Source organism: Vulpes vulpes, chromosome 16 (genome assembly GCF_048418805.1).
Source record: "Vulpes vulpes isolate BD-2025 chromosome 16, VulVul3, whole genome shotgun sequence".
NCBI lineage: Eukaryota > Metazoa > Chordata > Mammalia > Carnivora > Canidae > Vulpes > Vulpes vulpes.
In genome coordinates, this window is record NC_132795.1 from 6,900,758 (window position 1) to 6,919,656 (window position 18,899).

Sequence of the window (18,899 nt, forward strand, 5' to 3'; positions counted from 1 at the left end):
TTTCCTCCCAATTGTGAACTGTTGAAATCCCAAATCCAAGCTTTGAGTTTTTGGTACCAGAGGTTGAAGTCCCAACTGTGTTAATCCCTTACATGGGACTGGCCTCACAAGCCTTTGGTGAGTGTTGCACATGATGGCAGAGATGACAGAGTCTGACACAGTCACAAACACAAAGTGGATTCTCAGTTAAAACTCATCCATCCAGTCACTTCCATGGGTGACCAGGGACAGACCAGGTTGATGCCTGTTGTCTGAATAATTATAACTAGTGCGTCCACCTTCCTCTAATAAGTGTTCCATTTGGGTGATGAATTAGGGTTTTAGGGTTATGGCCATCCTACTTATGACTCAGAATTCAATGTGATTCATTTTTTCATTGTTAACTAGAGGGTTCTTCTGAAGCAATGACATTTATTACAGCCACACTTTCCCCAAAGTGCTCAGCTACCCCTCATTTTTCCATCCTTCTATCCTCTCTTTCTTAAGCCAAAGGCATATTTCCCACTTACTTATACTGGGACAACCCCTTTAGAGATCAAAAAGATGTGATATAGAAACCACCCCACACTGGATCTATTGGGAGGGTGCAACTTTTATTTTCCCCACATTTCCTTCTAAGGAAGCCACTTAGATCCCTTAAGGCAAAGCCTAGAACATTCCAGGGTACACTGGGGGTAGCAAATATTTGGCCAAGAAGGAAAGATATGACAAATGGAAAGTTCTTGAAGAATCCAACATGGCATTTTATACCATGTGATTCAAGCATCAATGGTTAACCAACAAGTGCTAACAGGAGAAATCTCTGAGTTATGGAAACATAGTGGTATACGTGCCCATCCACAGTGATCAGCAAAATAGAGAAAATGCCCTCTGCATCTATCTGCCTGTTGACTTCAGTCTGTTCAAGAGGGGCATAGTATTCCTCATGAAAATAGGTTATATTTTGATTAGTATAGCACCATTCTAGGGTATATAGCTCGCTAACTTCCAATATTAGTCTGCCATATAGAGCTTTCTATATGACTCTGTGCCCCTCTACATGCTTCCTTTTGGTTCCACACCTTCTGTCAACATTTTCAACTTGAGATTAGTTCAATGAGCTTCTTAGTCTGGTTTATGGACTACAGTGTTTAGTCTCTTTGTCAGTGAGCCATTCTACACAAAATCCCATCAGCACGTCTCAGACACATGACCCTCATTCACCTCTGGGCCAGAGCACTGCAGGTGGAACTCAGACTTCCCTGTCCATCCTGAGTCCCTCTTCCTCTGATGCTTCCATAAAGTGGGGCTGATCTGCCTGGATCTTCCTGTGCCTCTCTAAATGAACGAAAGTCACGGGAGCCAACTGCTACCAGAGATTAAAAAGATTAATAATAATAATGATTAAAAACCCCAGTGGAATGTCAGCAGAGAGCAGACCCTGTTCACGATGCGGTATGTTTTCTAAGCCAATGTGGAGGGGAAAAAAAGGAGGGGGACTGGAGCAGAAACCAAGAATAACATCCGATTTGGTGCTTCCAGCCCATTCCAGGTCTTGACAAACAGGAGGCTGTATCCAGGCTGGTTTCTGGGAAATAGAGTGGATCTGTGTGTTTGCTGGTAGGTGCAGTAGGAAGCATCTGCCTGCCAGCACAGCAGTGAGCAACATGTTGCCGTTGGATCGATTGGACTTAATGTGCAGCTGTGCTCTCACTGAGTGGGGAGCTAATTACTGCAGAAAGACACAAGCTGCAAATTGGGTGACTTCACATGGAAACTATGAGTAAGGTGAACAAACAAGGACTCTTGGAGTTAAGGTGCACAGGCTGGTAAAACAGACGGAGAAACATGCTCCTATCCAAAGGGCTGCAGATTGTGCCTCTGCAGATTGAAAGAGGCTCCAGAATTGAGTCAGAAAATGGGTAGAGGGAAAGAAGAAAGACAGAAAACACCCACCCCAAAGTACACAGTGCATGTGGTCTCACAGCGAGTGTCAGAAAACATCCTTCCCATACTTTCCGCTATCATATTCTTTACCCTCTAAGGGTTATCTTTCTCCTCTAAACAAGAGTGAAATTGTCCTCTTTGTCAGATGACTACTTGCAATATGCATACCTACCATTAAGAACGGTGATCACTATAACTTCGATAGTCCATTCTGAGATTTCCTGATCCTCACTTGTTCAAAGTTTCCTCTGACATGTGATTTGCTGTAAATTTATTACATTATTATCTCACTCAACTAGATGGGAAAAATAAAAGGAGAACACCTTGTCCTCTGGCTACTTATAATTCAGAGGATGCAGTTCAAAAATTGTGGTATTTCAAAAATCAGACTGTTCATTGTCACTAGTATGTTGTGACTTATGGGAAGTCAGTTAACATCTCTGGAGCTCAGTCACCCCAGTTGCAAGGACGGCAAGACTGGTCCCATTAACCTTATGTGACTATCTTGAGAAGCCAATATAAATAATTTAAAAATGGTTTGAAAAGTATAAAATGTGTTTCCAAATGCAAACTAAGGTTCTGTCTTAAGAGTGACAAAGATCGGTCTGTGACTGATTTAATCATTAAATTAAAAGATCCACTTTCTTAGAAATTTTTGAAAATTGTAAATAAACCTACAAATCTTTCTTTACCAGAAATAAAAATTTTAAAACCCCAAACAAACATGTTCCCAGAGCATTTCCTTCAACTCACATTCTGTTTTGCAGACTCTTTGAAAACTACAAAAAGAACTTAAATTTCAGTTGTGGAATAAACATTTTGACTCTATCTGGAAGGGTAAATGTCTGTTTCCATTAAGTGATCCCAATTTCAAAGGCCTCATCTGAGCCATAAGCCATCATTCTCTACTTGGAAGGCAGAGGAATAAATTCTGACAAGGACGGAAACTCAAGAAGTTGGCACCTTACAAAGATTCTTTATTTTCAAAAAAACTATGGTGAGAACAGTATTGGCAAACAGCGATGCTGTATATGTGTAAAAGCGTGCATGTGCAGGCAAGTGCATTTTTCCATTTTAGGATAAAAGTAAATAATAGTGAAGTGAAAGCAATAAGCAATTTTTGCTTTCCCAACACACTTCCAGAAAAGCTGGTTTCAGAGAAAGGGACACCTAGAAAAATTAAAAGGGGAAAAAAAAGGAGAATATATATATAGAGAGAGAGAGTTTGGGTTTAGTTACCAGCTTTGGTGACTGCAGATTTTGTTGGTCATCTTTCCATCATTTCACCCTTTTCTAATTTTTAATGGAACCCTGCTGTGGAACAGGAATTATACCCTTCTCCACAAAACCATATGTTTCACATCACAAGCATGGAGATCCCACTGCCTTACCAGTGAGGTTTTCAGTGGGCATGTGCCCCCACATTTGGTTAGACACTGGTATATGAAAGGAAGTCTTCTGGGAAGTGTGTAGATATGATACCTTCATTGATTTCATGACATAGCCTTTTGTTCTGCTGGAAGGTGTCAGCCTTCCATGGCTGAAATGAGACAGCCTTGTCGTGATCTGAGAGGAAGTAGCCGAAGGATGGCAGACCAGAAGAGTAAAGAGACTCCTATGATAAAGTAAAGAGGTTCTCCTGACATTATTGGGTGGCTGCATAGCCAACGCTGGCATTGCCCTCCGTCTGGATTTTTTTTTTTTTTTGTATGAGCTAGAAACAGCCCAGTAAGTTAAGTCAGCTGAATTGGGGGTTCCTACAAGTTTGTAGCCAGTATTATCCTGTTTCATTCTCCACCTATGTTTAAAAATTTAAAAATTGATGCTGCTTATGATATAGAAATGACACTGAATGTTGGAAAATATGTGGGCAGAGTGGGTGCCATGTAGAGAAACATGAATAAATCACAGCTGAATGACTTGCCAAACGGATTGAATGCATTCTGTCCTAGGCATCATGCTAGGTGCTCTTTGGGAGCCCAAGATCTAGTGCTACCATAATTTCAAGTACATGGTGCCGTATTCTCACAAACCATGGAGTATACACATTACACATATGGTCCCGAGCCATAATTTTTCCCACAAAAGAACCTCTGCTTCTTTGTGTCTCAAATTGCTTATTTACAATGATGTACTCACTGCATATATATTTTTCTCAATCCATTTTAAGTAGAAAGGAATGCTTTGGAGCACCACATCTCGGTTTGACTAGGACTTACTAAACAAATGATTGTTTACCATAAAGCACCTGTTATGAACTAGACATAATGCCAATGGCTTGAGGGGATACAAAATGTTAAAGGCAACTCTTGTCTCCAAAAGGTCTATAGTTTAAGAGAAAAGACGTGTAAACATGTAATTACTATATAAGTCCATTTGTGTTCTATCAACAACGTGAATGAGGTTTTCACGAAGGAGCAGAGTGTCACAATCCACTTCTAGTTGGTACTGTTAGGCAAGGCTTCATGAAAGACACGGAATTTGAGTTGTACCTTGAAAAACATGTCGGCTTTTGATAAACAGTGGGGATCTAAGCATGAGAACTATAATGGAAAGACCAGCATCAACCCAGGGTGGCAGAAGCAATCTGCAAGACCTGTTCACAGATGGGGCTGACCAGACATTGAAATGACTTAGGACCAGGATGGCATGGCTAAAATATTTCAATGACAGGAACCAGACTGCAAAATATCTTGACAAGCTGGAACCACAGACTGAGTCTAACATGATGGAAATGAACCGGATGAAATATACCATTTTGCATTTAATTATTAAAGGGGAAAATGTTCACAATCACAGCTGCTTATGGTAAAAAAGACTTCTTGTTTTGGTTGAAAGTGAGCTCCCTATGTATCAAAATAGTATTGTCTAAAAAGCGGAGATACATCTAGGTTAAATTTCTCTCCAAATATATAGGATGGCTTTAACTTTTTGTTCAAAAGTGATCATAACAGACTGTATCAGCTTTCCATTGCCACCATAATAAATTGTTATAAACTTAGAGGCTTAAAGCAACATAAAATTATTATTATTATTATTATTATTTTACAAAATATTCTTTTAATAGTTCTGGAGGTCAGAACTCCAGTAACAGTTCTCACCAGACTGAAATCCAGGCATTGGCAGCCTACATTGTATTCTGGGGCTCTATGGGAGAACCCAATTCTTATTTGTTCAGACTGTTGGTGGTAGCCTATTTCTTGGGTTTGAAGGGCCAATGTCCCTATTCCTTTGCTGGCTGCAAGTTGAGGGCCATCCCCAGCTGCTGGAGGCCACCACATTCCTTGGCTCATGATCTTCCTCCATTTTCACAGCCAGCAATGGCAGGTTGAGTCCTTCTCATGACACATCTCTGTGACACTTCTTCCATCATTGCATTTCATTTTTACCACCAGGAAAGATTCTCTGCTTCTAAGGACTCATAGTGTTAGACTGGGCCCACCTGGGTAATTCAGGGTAATTCCCTCATCTCAAGGTCTATAACCTTAGATACAGCTAACATCCCTTTGCCATATAAGGTAGCATATTCACAGTATTGAAGATTAAGGCATGGACGTCTTTAGAGGGTCATTATATTATCCTCTTACATGAACTGTTCTGCTCGGTGCTGAGTACCACTCTTGATGATCTGGGGCAGATCTATGGGAAAGTGATCACAGTGGTTGGAAAATTCAAAACTGTATCATGTGAGGAGTGTTGGAAAAGGCTGGGAACATTTTCCCTGGAAATTTGGGAGTGAAGGGAAGCATGATAGCTGTTTCAAATCATCTTAATGCCTGTCATATAAAATGGGCTTATTCTGTGTTGCATAGAATGTAGAGCAGAATCAAAGGAAAAAGAAATAAACTTTAACTCAATATACGGAACGTGACTGCTAGTCTCCAAAAATGGCCTGATGAGATGAGCTATGCCTCTTGGTATTCATACCCTTATGTAGCACCACCCCACCCCACATTGAACTTGGCCTGGCCTGTAATTTGCATTAATCAGTGGAATGCAGCAGAAGTGAACATGCAAGACTTCTAACTCCAGCCATGAAGAAATCCTGGTAGACTCCATTTTCACACTTTGTTAAACCTTGAGCCTGCATATCAGAGATCCAACTACCTGCTACTGGGAAGACCATGTGGAAAAACCATGTGGAGAGGCCAGATGACGAGGAGAGGACCCAAGAATACACGAGGGAGAAAATACTCAATGTCTTAGTTAAGCCTCTATTTGACTGTAACCTCATGAGAGACCCCAAGTAAGATCAAGAATAGTGTTTAGATGAGCCCAACCAAATCCCAAACCACAGAATCACGAGCTAAAAAATGATTGCTATTTTAAGCCACTGTTTGAGGGTGTTTTGTTATGTACCAAAAGCTAACTTATTCAGCTGCTCACTTCATTGCATGTGTCTATTTGTGTACATGTCCAAGCACATTTTGAATTTTTCAGCTTACGAACCAGAATTGTTTTTTCTTTACTTTTGATTGCAAACTAATGCCATTGGCTTTCACAAATCATTTCAACCTCTTGCCAGCATCATGCTTGATTTATTGTGTTGCTTGTAGACATGTGCCTATGTATATTTGCTTGCCCTGACCTAGTGATTTCCTTGATTGCCCAAATGTATGGAACACTCTTAGTCATTTTGCTATCATAATTCATCTGTCTTTAAAAAATAAAAAATAAAAAATTAAGTATATTTCAACTGGAACATGAGTCAGTAATTAAAAACAGATGGTTTAAAGAGTAGGTTTGAAGCAAGTGAAAATACACCAAATAATGAAAAAGAAGCGGAGAAACCAGAAACCATCCAAAATTTCGATGGACACAGTGTTGTCACAGGGACTTCTTACAACAAAATTGACAGCAAAAATGGGAGCACTCTCCCAATGAGAACAGAAGTGAATTGAGAATATGTATCAATCATCAGTTTAAAGAAACAGACATCCTTCCATCTTGGGTTTTAATATTGTGGCAATTCAAATGAGCCTAAATCAAGGTGGTTTTCCTCTAAAATAACTGCATAAAACTATAAACTCTGCAGTCACATGTACACACACACACACCATGTATTCCTGCCAACAGCGTCCAAGGGTTCTAATTTCTCCATATCCTCGCTGGCATTTGTTCTCTTTTGTTTTGATAACAGCCATCCCAAGAAGCATGAGGATAATCTCACTGTGGGCTTGATTGCATTTCCCTGATGATTAGTGATGTTGAGCACCTTTTCATATATCTGTTGGCTATTTTTAGGTCTTCTTTCGAGAAATGCCTATTATAAAGTTTCCTTAAAAACTTAAAAATAGAACTACCATGTGATCCTGCAGTCCTACTTCCCGATATCTAAAAAAACTGGATTTTGAAGAGATATACTCCCATGTTCATTGCAGTATTGTTCATAATAGCCAAGATATGGAAACTACCTAAATGTTCATTGACTGATAAATGGATTTTTTAAAAAGCTGGTATATACATACAATGGACAATTATTCACTATTTAAAAGGAAGATCTATATGAGGTGACGGCTGTTAACTAAACTCGTGGTGGTAATCATGTCATAATATATGAAAATAAAACCATCATGCTAAATACCTATAACTTATACAGTGATGTATATCCATTATTTTTCAGTAAAGCTGGGAGAAAAAAAGTACTAAAAAAAGAAATCCTGCCATATGTAGCAACATGCATGAACTTGGAGGACTTATGATAAATGAAATAAGCCAGTCACAGAAGAGTGAATATTCTATAATCCCTCTTATTTGAGGTATTTCAAATAGTCAAATTCATAGAAACAGAAGAATAGTGGTTATCAGGGGCTGGGAGTAGGTAAGGGAAGTAGGGAATCATTCAACTGGGATAAAGTTTCAGTTATGCAAGATGAGTAAGTTCTAGAGGTCTTCCATGCAACACAATGCCTATAGTTAACAATATTATGTTGTACATTGAAAAATTTAAAAGAGTAGACCTCAAACTAAGTGTTCTTACCACCAAAAAGGAGGAGACAGAAGGAAACCTTTGGAGGTAATGGATATTTTATTACTTCAATTATAGTGATGGTTTAAGGAATGCATGTAGATGTTCAAAGTAATCAAATTGTATACATCAAATGTGGGAAACTTTTTTGTATATCAATTATACTTCAATAAAGCTGTTTAAGAAAACATGCAGTTTTGGGGGCATCTAGGTGTGGCTCAGTCAGATAAGTGTCTGACTCCTGATTTCAACTCAGGTCATGATCTCAAGGTCTTGGAATCAAGCCCCAAGTAGGGTTCTGCCCTTAGTGGGAAATCTGCCTGAGGATTCTCTTTCTCTCTCTCTCTCTGCCTCGCCCCTGTTCACATGTGCACGTGCACTCATGTGGACTCTGTCTCTTAAGTAAATAAATATTTTTTAAAAAAATATTCCATTTTGTATTATAACCTCCAAAGTCTTAGACATTGGAAGAAAGAGAAGACTTAGGAGCAAAACAGCATTAATAATGACTGGTTTTGATGCAATACTTATGTGCTGAGCCCCATGCAAAGAACTTTGTGCATAGGACATCTTTTAAAGCTAACAGCAATCCTATAGGTTATATATTACTATTTTCTATACGTTACAGATAAGGATATCATTACAAAAGGAAAATTTTTATATATTACTATTTTCTATACGTTACAGATAAGGATATCATTACAAAAGGAAAATTTTTTATTGCCTGTCTAATTGTACTTTTTTGGACTTTTTACAGATCAGTTCTAGTATCACCTTGGTTAGGAAAGCTCAAATAATAAGAAAAAAATATGGTGAAGATCTGCACGGTGACATGCCAGAGTCTATTTGGGATGGGGTAGGTAAGAAGCATCAAAATTGAAAGAAGTGTTCTTATCAAATACCACTACTAAATTTCTTTTTAAAAAATGTTATAGTTCAATGAATGCATGAATTTTAATGATTTTACTGTTTCACTGAGTTTTTATGTTGGCTTATTTTTAACAAAGCTGTGTCCAAACAAATGAGAAGAAATCTGGAGTGTGGAAAAAGCAGTGGGAAAAATAGCTACAGTAGTAAGAAGAAGACAATACTTAGCTCCTTAAGCATGTTGCATTCAATCTTCAAAAACATTCTTTAATATAGGTGCTAGACATCTACATTTTATGCAGCCAGGAACTGTGCCAGACACAGTCAAAGCCTCCATTTTATTTATTCCTCATGGGCATTCTGCAAGGAGGGTGGCATAATTTTTACAATTAAATGCAATGAACTCTGAGAGGTTAAGTGACAAGTTCAAGTTTGGGCAGGTAGAATGAAATGGAGCTGCCATTATCATTTATATCTTCCTGATCTTGCATGTTTTATTGCATTCTTCTACCTGGTACCTAATAAAAGATACCAGTAGTGATGGCAGAAAAACAAAAAATGGGCATCATATTACTCTCAGGGCTCCAGAACCCAAGGGACCTTCAGCCATGAACAGCTGTTGATTTGTAGTTTCCAAGAACCAGGGCAGGGGCTTCAAACAGGTTCACGTTGCAGCTCTACCACCATCCAGTTGGGTATCTCCAACTTCCTGGGTCTTAAATTCATGATGAGTAAAGTGAGAACTCAAATAAGACAACCCTTTAGAACTTTAGATTTGAAGGAGTGGGTGCAATAAGACAGGATGTCTTTTCCAAATGGCTTACATCAGCCTACATTGCCATCCATAAAGGAAAGCAACATAGAGGTAAATATTTGAGTCATTCCTTAAACCCCATCAATCCCACTTCTGGGACCTCCAAAGTGTCTTGCATAAAGATATTCATGACAATGTTCATTTTAAGAGCAAAAAAAATATGGAAGCAAATCATTTGTTAATGAATTTCCTTTTTCTAGATATTTTGGATATATTCATTTGGTAGAACATTATGTAACATATAGAACACTGCTTATGGGAATAACCAAGAGTTGTTTTTAAGTGAAAAAAAAAAGACGTGTAATCATTATATGTAAGAAATGATGACAACTAAATAAGAGTTGGTGTACAAAAAAAATAAAATAAAGACCCATGCATAATGGCTCCACTCAAAGATAGTCATAATTAGCATCTTAATATGTTTTGCCAACCTTTTTTCCATCTACTTTTCTGTATGTCACCTGATATACATCAGATCCCATCAACTTCCATCCACTGACCCAGGTTAATTGGGAGTGGTGCAAAGTCTCAAGTGTGCTCACATCCTTCCTTTCAGGTACTGTGGACAAAAAAAGCTCACGGTGTTCTCCACTTCCAGCATTTTGTTAAAGTTTGATATCTATGAGGCCAATAGGTCACTTCTCATCATGGTTGTGGCTGTTGCTCTCCTTTATAAAACTAATAGTGGAGCCAAGTGTATCTTCGTTGATATTTTCCGAACTATCATCTCTAAAAGTCCTGATCAAGTTCCCTGAAGGAGAAACATGCCCTTCCTTCAGCTTTTGCTGGCTGATTCTCTCTCTCTAGATTCCAGAACCTAAGCGTTGGGGCTTAGGCAAAGGGAGCAACAGGTGAGAGGGACAACATGCCACCTTTCCCATGAGGCTAGGTAGCTACATGACAAGCTAAATTGGTTTAAAATGTTGCCAGCACTCCAGGAATGGTTTATTTTCCAGCAATTCTGGGTAGTCTCTTCTATATGCCAGACTTCTAGCTTCTATGCTGTCTTGGACTCTTGCTACTCAAAGTGTAGAGTGTAGACTGGTAGCTTCAGGGTGACTTGGGAGCTTTTTGGGAATGCAAAGGTTCAGGCCTTACCTAGGCCTACTGAATCAGAATATACAACTGATTTCTATGTACCTTGACATTTGAGAAGCACTGTTTTAAACCACAGTCCTCTATAGTCTTTTCCCTGAATTTTGGGGCTAATGAATCAAATCAGATTCTAGACAAATTATCTCTCCTATTATACTTGATGTCTAAACTGTATATTATCCTAACTTAATTCTGGTTCTATTTTTACATTAATTCACAACTCAGCTTCTTTGTAAGTAGTAAAGAAAACTCTGGAGGAATACTGACAGATGGCTCTGTACTAGGAGTGTGGCCTTGGACAAGTTACTCACTTAACCTCACCCAGCTTCATTTTAATTTAAAAAAAATTTTATTTATTTATTTATTTATTTATTTATTTATTTATTTATTTATGAGAGAGAGAGAGCGCAGATTGGAGGAGTGGCAGGCAGAGGAAGACAGAGAAGCAGGCTTCCTACTGAGGAGAAAGCCCAACTTGGGGCTTGATCATCATGACCTGAATTGAAGGCACATGCTTAACTGAGCCATGCAGTATCCTAAACAGCTTCATTTTTAAATATTTATTTATTTATTTATTTATTTATTTATTTATTTATTTATTTGAGAGAGAGAGAACAAGCAGGGGGCATAGGCCTAAGGACTGGGGGAAAGAGAATCCCACACCAGGTTCAATCTCATGACCCTGAGATCATGACCTGAGCCCAAACCAAGAGTTGGATGCTTACCCAACTGAGCCACCCAAGTGCCCCTCTCCCAGCTTCGTTTTTAGAAGTGAAAAAGACAAAGATAACTTGAAAAATGAAGCATCGGAATGTTATCATTCTTGTTTCCCAGACAAAACTCCAGTAAAGAATTATTATTTCATAAATTAAAGCACCACTTCCAGTACAACTGCAGTCTGCTAATAGGAACATTATGGATGAACACGAGCTCCTGAATGTACTTTACCTTCTTCTAACAACTGCACTGATAGGTCTGTTTGAACAGTCTCAACTATATCCTCAGCACCCGAAAAGAATATAGATAAGGAGAAGAAAATTAACCTCAAAGGTTAGGCTGAATTTTTCTCTTTCTCTCTTACTCTCTACTTTAGTTCTGTCTTTCTCATCATGGGGACTTACAGCAGAAAATGATTCCTCCTTTAGGATGGATTGATTTATAGAACTAAGGATTCTGTACTGCAGCCTCAAAGCTGGATCCAGGAATCCATTTTGCTCTCCTGTTGACCACACACACACCTAGTAGGAGTAGGAGAGAGGAGGAATCTGGGTAATAGAGTTTCTCAGAGATCACAGGCCAAAGTATTTCTGAATAAAGTGGAGAGGTAATGGCATCTGGCCATGCTTGCAAAGACTGAGCTCCATGTTCTGTTCTGCATTCCTGGCTTTTAATTTTAGGTTCTTAACTAACTGGACATCTAAGACTTTACATTTAACTATTTAACCCTGCCAACTCTCTGCCTCATAGCCTACTTTTCCCTTCCACTAACCTGTTCATAAGAGTTACTATAGGAATTCCTGATGAGTAAATCTAGAGACAATGAACTTTCTGGGGGCAATTCATTGGCATTCAGCACTCTTTTTCACTAGTCTTATGATATGATTTCTTTTGGGTCACTTAGTAAAGAAAATTTCCCCAAAGTAGCAGTCACTAAGCTTAGATTACTCTAGAAAGAAGAAAAGAATGATAGATAATCTATTTTAAGCAATTTTTCTTTGCTAACCATTTTATATGTTATAACTGCTCTAACCACAACTACTTTAAGAAGGAGATACTATTATTCTTATTTTACAAATAAAGAAGGGATCAGATAGCACAATAGATTCAAATCAAGGGTTCTTATGGTGGATCCATGGGCTGTCTCCTCTGTATGGAACTGCCTCAGGAGCTTGTCCAAATATGGCAGCTTCTGATTCCAAAGGAGAAACGCTCAGACTGGTATTTAGGAACCACACCTGATAGGGACCTTTGGAAAATTCTTTCTTGCTTCTTTGAGAAGACCATAGCTATGAAGACCTTGAGTCATTTTGTATTTTTATCATGACTTTTGGATGTGGATGTAATACTTTCCCATGCATGTAGAACACATAGAAAAGAATGCAGGGTGCAGCACCCAACCTGGAAAATTTGTTCTTTGTACTTTTGGTCAAAGGATGTGGCCTACTTATATCATTTGGTGAAGAATCTGGGGTCAAGACACAGGTCTTTACTACTAATGCTGAGATTTGTCCCACTGTCTTGCACTCTAGCTTCATGGGGACAAAGAAAAATGGTGGTAGCCAAGAAAAAGAACAGAGAGAGCAATACAAATTTTATCATTGAGGGAAAGGTAATAAGGAATCATAATCCTTTATCCACTGAATTTGTTAGCAATGGATCAGAGTCTGGAAAGGAAACAGTAGTAAGTGGACTAGAAGGGGTTTTCAGAAGAAAGGATGAAAGGAAGTGTGATATGTGAGAAGAAAATTAAGAGTGAGGGACCTGGACATGAGTCCAGTATGCCACAACAAAGCTAAGCAGTCTTACATAAGTCACCTCCCCTCTCTCTGGGCCTCAGTTCTTACATGAAAAATGATATGAGGGAGAGGGGTTTGGTGATCTCTAAAATTTCTCCCTGCTCAAAAATTCTGCGTTCTGTACATAGCTATGCAGCAAGAGGTGGTTAAACACTGGCTTCTCCCCAGAAAAGCCTTTGGGTATTTTGCTCATTAAAAGGATTAGCTGTCCATTTGCAGGGATGTCTCTTCAATGAGGTAGGGACAGAATGGCCCAACACGGTTTTAGTTTTGATTCGCTTTATGAAGTACGGATCCAATTCCCTGGCAAGTTAAGCCAAGCACGTCTTCTCATGTGTTTTAGGAATCAAGGCATTTGGCTGAGACAAAGAGCAAATGCCTCTTATTAATGTGTGACAAATCCATATGGAGAAAAACACTGTTTCTTCTCTCCCATATGGCACAGCTGAGTAACACTGGCTTTTCTGGCCTTGAAATGGTTCCATGAGCCAGGTGGGTGGTTTATTTCACAGGCTAGTGACAATCCAGTGTGTCTCTCCCATGGAGATGAAGAGGGTAGAGAATTCTTCTCTATAACCCAGGACTGTCAGCAAGGTCTGTGACATGGACCATTGGCTCTTCTATGAAGATGAAGGGTGGATAAACTAGTGAGAGGAAGAAGGGAAGAAAATCTCAAACTGATTTGAGTCCTGGACCTGAACTTTCCTTGAACCTCGAGATTTTTGCAGTTTTGTCTTAACAAGGGTGGATCAGCTTCTTACCCTCAAAAACCCTCAAACCCCTTCCCACCCAATTTCAATCTAGTAAGTGTGATGAAATCTTTGGGGGTGGGGAGACTGAGCAAGGAGGAGGCAGCTCTGTGACTTAGCTTTAAACTGTGGGTCCAAGGGATTACCACTCAGGAGCTTCTAGTGTTAATATCCTTTTGGTAAAATGGGATGGATTAGCTGTTTCCCCTTTCTGATGTTTAGGGTACAGAAAAAATATAGGGAAGATTGCATTGACTAATATGAAATATAATCAAAACAATAGCAGCAACGAAAGTCCAAATCAATCAGTAAAATAATTCTAAAATCCACCTTTTTATTTAAAAATTTTTACTTATTTATTCATGAGAGAGAGAGGCAGAGACACAGGTAGAGGGAGAAGCAGGCTCCATACAGGGAGCCTTATGTGGGACTCAATCCCAGATCTCCAGGATCACGCCCTGGGCCGAAGGCAGGTGCTAAACCCCTAAGCCACCCAGGATTCCCTGCTTTAATATGTATTAATTAATCAATACATTATTAATATGTATTATTATTCCTGTCATCTACCACATAACTAGAAACAAGCAAATGTGCATATTTTTCTCCAATATGTAAGTTGCCATCATACTCAATTAGGCACAAATGTAAAAAGTTTGCTTAAAAAAAAGCAGGTAAATGACAGCTTGTCAGGTTTGGAAGAAAATACTAACAGTTTTACTACATTCTAGATAATCAGAACCAGGCAAGTTATGAAAACAAAATTGGACAAACTCACACATGTGTGCCCCCAAACAAACATATACATTTTGATTTCCTAGAAATGGTGATGGTAGATTCGAACTTGCACTGTATTGAGAAGGTTCTATGTTGAACATTAGAGGACTTTTGCCTATGAGAATGATTTAATTGAGCGGTCAAAGGAAGCTGTTTTCCTTCTTGGATTCTTTCTTAAAATTCTAAAAATCTAGGATTTTTTTTCCAAGTTCAACTAGTCCAGTGGAGAAATTCCCCTGTAAAGTTGCCTGGTATTAAATTAACCCACACTTGCTAGACTGTTTCAAGGGATGGAAACATATCCCAAGACATGTTCTAGTGTCATACAATTGCAATCATTAAAAGAGTCTTCCTTATATTGAATCAATATTCATCGTTTTCACTTTTGCCCCTCTGGAGCTATGCAGACTATCTGATTTGTTCACATGACAAATCTTCAGACTCTCCAGTCACTTGTTATATGCTTCATAATTCTCTGGGATTTCATATTAAGCATACCAAATTGTTTGAAGCGAATAATTGTAAGAGTAAGTGGAAAAGCTAGCAGGTTGATGAAGAGATCTCAGTTAACATTTACTGGTCATGTAGTAAGTGTCCACAGTGTGTAAATTTCTAAAGGTACCTTTGAAAGTCCAACACCCTGACCTAATCTTTACACTCCAAAGGGCTCTTCTAAGATCAGAGTAGAATGGGCCTACCATCACTTCGTATACTTTGCAGGAGGAGGGTAGTATTACTGAGAGAAAGAGGGCAGATGATAAGACTTAACTTCACAATGGCCTTCTCAAACCTGTGATTCTACAAACAACTCTAATTCTATACAGGAACTTAAGACTCTTGGTTTGAAAGCCACAAGAGGGCACTAGACTACTACATGGACCTAGATCTACTTCTCACCCAAAACACAAAGCAAGGGTCAAGTAGTGGGGTTACCTTACTGACAATAGTAGATGGCCACATTGGTTGTACGTCCTAAGCCTATGTCTGAGATACAGCATGTAATCATGGATGATACACAAAGCTATTGGCTATGAAACATGTATTCAGATGCTAAGCTTGGGTTATGCTAAATACAGTAGAATTCACATGCAATTTGAAAAAATGAAAAGGAGTAAGGTCTGCTTCCCAAGTTCTAAGAAAAAGCAAGATAGATCTTTAGGCTGAGTTCTGAAAACAACACAGGCAACATAGTGATTGTCAGAGACCAACAGCAGGAGTTAGACAGATGGGAGCCTTCTGCATCTACTTTTGGAAAGCCTGACATCTGATGAGGCTCATGTTTAGCCACAAGATTATCTCTGGATGATGATATTTACATTGGGCATCACCAATCGTCTCTGCTCCTAAAGTGCTCTGTACATAGGGTTCCAGGAAAACTAGTCTCAGGCGAAATAAAATACACTGAAGAACCCCTCACCAATGAAAATGAGTCTATACAATGTCATCACACCATGTGAAAGAGACAAAAATTCAGCTAATTAAGTTGTAGGTTAGTCACATCAACCAATAGGTTGTTTTGCGTCAGTGAAGAAGTATCCACGTATAAAGCCACAACAACCAATCAAGGTAGTTCAGCCAAATGTGAATCAAAAAAGGGAAAAATAATCAAACAGGTTGCTTGGAATCACAGAAATTAAACTCTAGACTGAAGGCCTGAGATTTCCACTTGTAATAATTATGTTGACTATTGGGTTGGAAAGGACTGTTTTGGTATCCTAACTGTGTATGGAATATACTTATTTGTAAATATAATTAAATAGATGAAAATAGAAAGAAAGAAAGAAAGAAAGAAAGAAAGAAAGAAAGAAAGAAAGAAAGAAAGAAAAATTGATAGGTTGGTAGATAAATAGAATAACTCAGATTGAGTCTCATAGAAATGAGTTACTTGCTTGGTTTATGGCAGAGGTTCTTGCTGCAACAGGAAAGGCAGGAGAGGGTCATTTTTCTGAGGCAGCATTTAGCTCCTTGGTGGCAATGAACAGCCTCACAGCAATTAGTCCCTGTGAAAGAAGTCTCTAGTCATGAAAGTGGATTTGCAAAGTCAGCTGAAATCACCAAGGATGTTCTCTTCCTCCTAGCTTCTTGTTAATTTACCTATATTCTAAGTTCTGGATTGATGACTTTCATTTTCATACTGTGTCAGACCTTCCTGATTTTGATCCTCTGGCTTCCATTGTCCTTCTAACGTTTGGCTAGGCAATGCTCTGTGGCTCCTCTCCTCCTCTGTGGACCAAACAGAGCTCTCATCTTCCACTTTCTGACTTCAGCCTAACCTTTCTCCTTAGAAATCTTGCTTTTCCTGGAATTGATCTATATATGACATTGCCTCCATATTTAGGTCCTTTTTAGTGTCAGATATATTGAGCCTGTTAAAGAGATTTTGACTACTTGAATTGGCTTTGATCAACTTGCTTGCTTGGCTGCTATCTTTTAAGTGACATTTTTTCTCATGGTTTTATATTTTGCTAAGTTCTCACCACCAATTTCTGCATATTCTCTGGGTTTTTTTCTCTCTTTTATTAGATTAACATTGCACTTGAACTTCTATCTTGACTCCTTCAGTTCTGTTTTCAGAGCTCTACCTTTAACAGCTAAACCCACCCCAAACTGATGGTGGCCTCCTCTTTGCAAGTTCAGGCTCCCCTCCCACCACAGACCTTATCTTCTGGCATGATCTCCAGCACTACAGTGGGGCGGGGGGGTGGTGATTTCAGAGGAAAGTGGCCCAGAACCTTCTCTCTGTATTTTTTTCCATATGGCGGGACTTTGAAGCTGCCTTTCTGGCCTGTCTTCCCTCTGTTACCAAACACACACTTTTTAAAATTAGGAAATGAAAATGATAGTTCTACTTCTAGCCAGGAGCTCGTCTAATGTGCTCCAGGAAAAGGATGATTAATGGAGCTAAGGCTTTATGCCTGAGCCAGGGGGCGGCAGCTTGTGGGGAATAATTGAGACGCGCCAACTCAACCATAGCCTCGGATCAGGTGAACAGAACTGGCTTTGGGCCTACCAGAGGCCTTAAAGTTAGCCAGTAGCTCTGGCAGGGAGGTTGCCCCAGTAAGGGCCTGGTGGGCACACGTGGCCCAAAGGAACATGGCAATTTTCCGATTTTTTGCTTTATATAGAGAATCAACCTAGTCAACTCTGGCCTACAGGAATTTGTCAGCAGCTGGAATATTCAGACTGGTTGTCCAGACCACCTAAATTATATGGATAATGGCAAACGTTTCCTTTTGCTGAATGTCACATGGACTCATTCCAAAGTGCTTTTTGGGTTTGAAGCACTATGTGTAATAGTCTTTCACCAGAAGGGGGAAAAATAAAAAAGAAAAATGTAGGGAATTTGAATCCTGCTTTGTCAAAAACTCAGAACTGAGAGTAGGAAAATTCTGTATGATCTTGGCTGAGCAGTGGTTTTCCACTTCTCTCAATGTTGAAATTAATTAATCTAACTGCCTGAAATACTCAAAAAGCACCTTCATATGGTTTCATATCATCTGAGGTTTGTGATGCCAAAGACTTATGGCATACATCTTAGTTACTCTAGTTTATTATCGGGTGGTGCCTAGGAGTTCATGAGCATGACCCATCATGTACTATATCCAACCCAAATGGTATTTCTTCCATGAGAGCTCACCTGGATCCTCTCTTATTACCTTTCTGGTTCTCTAGTAGTTGGTGTGGCTTCCTTTGCTCAACTTGTCAGGTTACCATTTAAATTCATTTATTTCTTTTCATTCACAAAAAAAAAAAAAAAAAAAAAAAAAAAAAAAAAGTTCTTTCCTAGTGACCTCTGCAAAAACAAATATGTAAAATAAAAAGGAATTTGCAAAAATAAAACCTACCTGTACTGTCTCCTCTCAAAATCAAGAATTGCAGTTCCTACTCATCATAAGGGAAGGGTGTAGGAACACCAAAGAAATGATATTAAGATTTGAGTAGCACCTTAAAAATAAAACCAATCATTTTTAAATGCATGATCTCATTTGCTCCCTACATGGGGCTCTTCCCTCTTTAGTAAAATGGTGCTTATAATGTTTAGGCCTGGAGAGGTAAAAATCACTCAGCATATAAATGGGAAGATTGGAATCAGACCTGAATTTCATCTGTTCCTTTCTCTCCACCATGTTGAGACCCTGTATGCCCCAGCATCCCTAGAGACAAAGGTCTGGGGGAAACACAAAGGGACT